Source organism: Dipodomys spectabilis, unplaced genomic scaffold (assembly GCF_019054845.1).
Source record: "Dipodomys spectabilis isolate Male_0828 unplaced genomic scaffold, ASM1905484v1 ptg000581l, whole genome shotgun sequence".
Classification (NCBI taxonomy): domain Eukaryota; kingdom Metazoa; phylum Chordata; class Mammalia; order Rodentia; family Heteromyidae; genus Dipodomys; species Dipodomys spectabilis.
This window is the reverse complement of record NW_024871258.1, coordinates 853,468-856,206: the sequence shown is the minus strand read 5'-3', so window position 1 is coordinate 856,206 and position 2,739 is coordinate 853,468. Positions and strand designations below refer to the sequence as shown.

At 35.8% G+C, this 2,739-nt stretch overlaps 1 pseudogene; it reads right to left on the bottom strand.

Annotated features, from left to right (window-relative positions):
• Positions 1-2,426: 2,426 nt before the first annotated feature.
• On the bottom strand, positions 2,427-2,523 carry LOC122100506 (annotated as a pseudogene).
• Positions 2,524-2,739: the final 216 nt, after the last annotated feature.

Here is a 2,739-nt window from a genome sequence, read left to right as displayed (position 1 = left end):
TTGGACCTATTTCTTCATTGTACAGGAAAAGTGTCATTCAACTGATTTCAGTCAGATCTGTTACTAGAATTACCAAGGATTTAGATTCTTGTCTGTAATTTGGTCAAAGCTATGTCTCTTTATGTAGGCTACTAAAAATGTATTTACTAATTTCAAGTAAATACATAAATTCTATTTCAATCTTTTTTAAAAAATACAATTTTGTTTGCTCTATCAATTGATCAAAGGCATGGATTTTGTGGCTAGCTAGGTCATTGCACATGTGTATCTCTCTTCCTTTCTCTATTTCATGGTTCTCATAGATAATATGATTGCTCCATAATTATCCTAATTTATTTTGCTTTTATATTTTTGGTTGTATCATTTCACTTTTTGCTCTGCCATTTCCCAAATCATTTATATAGAAGGCATTATTTCATATTTTCTCATTCCTAGAATAAGCTGCACATGAAGACATCACTGGTTCTCATTTTCAGTCTGTACCTTTGAATATGGAGGAACATCTTTCCTCTGTTCTCCATCAATTCCCTACTCTCCAGTTAGAATAATTTCGAATAGTAAAATTAGAAAAAGAGAATATAAATCATGGTGAAAAAAATATGCAGAAAATTCACCGGATATTTCTGACCAGTTCAACCAATGTGAACTGTTAGGGAAATACATGGAAACCTCATTCCACTGGCTCTCAAAGTCTCTGCTTAGTGAATTCTTAGAAAGATGAGGAACAAGATGAAAAAGTAAGGAATACTATCAATTGCAAGACAAAAAATGGAGAAGGATCCAAGTAAATTTCTTCATTGGGCTACTGAAAATATTCAGCTTACTACAGTGCTGAAACTACTTTTCAAAAAGGCCACTCATGTGAATAATAGGGGATGATGATGAGTATACCCCACTTCATCTGGAAGCCGACAGTGGACGCTTAGACATTGTCCATGAGTTGGTGGCTCAAGTGGCAAATGCAATAACTGTAGATGGCTGGACACCCCTGCAAAGTGTATATATGCAGAATAATACCAGACTGGCTTCTTTCTTACTTCATCATGATACAGATACCAATGCCCTAACTAAAGGCCTCTTGACCCCCTTACATCTTGTGCTGAGAATTGAGATAGCAAAGATACACTGGATCTCCTTCTGTTGAACCATTATATAAACCAGGCGTGAAGAACAGCTTAGAAGAAACTGCATTTGAAATTGCCCAAAGGATAAGTATTTATCACTACCTCTATGAAGCTGTGGAAGGCTGTACAAATTGTTCTCTTAAGTCCTAATGGTCGGGTTAAGTTTCTTAAATTTCAAAAATGCAAGTCCATCCTTTGTGTCCATACAAAATATTTCCACAATCCAAATAAGGACAATATCTTTTTTTTTTTTTTTTGCTCGGTCATGGGGCTTGAACACTGGGCCTGGGCGCTATGCCTGTGCTCTTCAGCTCAAGGTGAGTGCTCTACCGCTTGAGCCACAGCTTCACTTCCAGTTTTCTAGTGGTTTATTGGAGATAAGAGTCTCACGGACTTTCCTTCCTGGGCTGGCTTTGAACCGTGAGCCTTAGATCTCAGCGTCCTGAGTAGCTAGGATTACAGGAGTGAGCCACCAGCGCCCGGCAACACCAATACTTACTGTAAAAATTCATGAATTCCGTGGAATTCTTCCAAGTGAATTGCCTGCATTGGATGTCAAAATGAATTCAAGAGTTTTTGTATACATGTATAATGATTTCTGCAGAGTTTGTGATTTTTTAATCAGAAATAATTTTAATGTATCTGTTGAAATGAGTAGTACAGAAACTAAAGTATTTCTGGTGGTTGTCTGAAAAAGAATATTTTAAAATATTCTATATTCTATGTTTGCATAATGTTCATAATTTATTTTATTCTTTCCTAGATATACTTTGAATTCTATATTATTTTATAATATATAGGTTCATTAATGTGTCCTTTCAGATTGTATTCCATATAGAAAGTTTTAGATTCCTTTTTTGCCTAGGTCCTAATATTATTTTTCTTTGGGATAAAATGACAATTTTGTCTAATTTCAAAAGTTTTGTAAAGTTTATGCTATGTAAACGCCTTTCTGAGGTGAAGATTTAATACACTAATGCCAAACTAAATTTAATTTAAAGGAATTACGTTTGTTGTTACACTTGTTATTTTGTAATCAACTTTTTTTTTTTTTTTAGGTCCGGTCCTGGGGCCTGAACTCTGGGCCTGGGTGCTGTTCCTCAGCTCTTCAGCTCAAGGCTAGCGCTTTACCACTGAAGCCACAGCGCCACTTCCGGCTTTTTTCTTTTTGCTTATGTGGTGCTGAGGAATCGAACCCAGGGCCTCGAGCATGCAAGGCAAGCGCTCTACCACTGAGTCACCTTCCCAGCCCTGTAATCAACTTTTTAATAACTGTTTTTCATTCCTTGCATCTGAAGAATGAAAAATACGGAATACTTCACAAATTTTCATATCATCCTTGTGCAATTGCCATGTTAATCTCTGTATTGTAATTTGGGAATACGTGCTGCTGAAGCATGTAGTATCTTCTAAATTTAAGTAGTTAGTGATGCAATCTTTATACAGGCTTATATCCGTGGGTGCCTACTTGGAACAAGGAAATCTTATTGTTCCTAACAATGCTATTATTTCCCTAAAATTCTGTGAATAAGGGAAAAATTACATGTTCAATCGATTGCTCACATTTGCAATTTTTTTTGTCAATGACAATTTTAAGTCTTTTTCAGTTGGAATT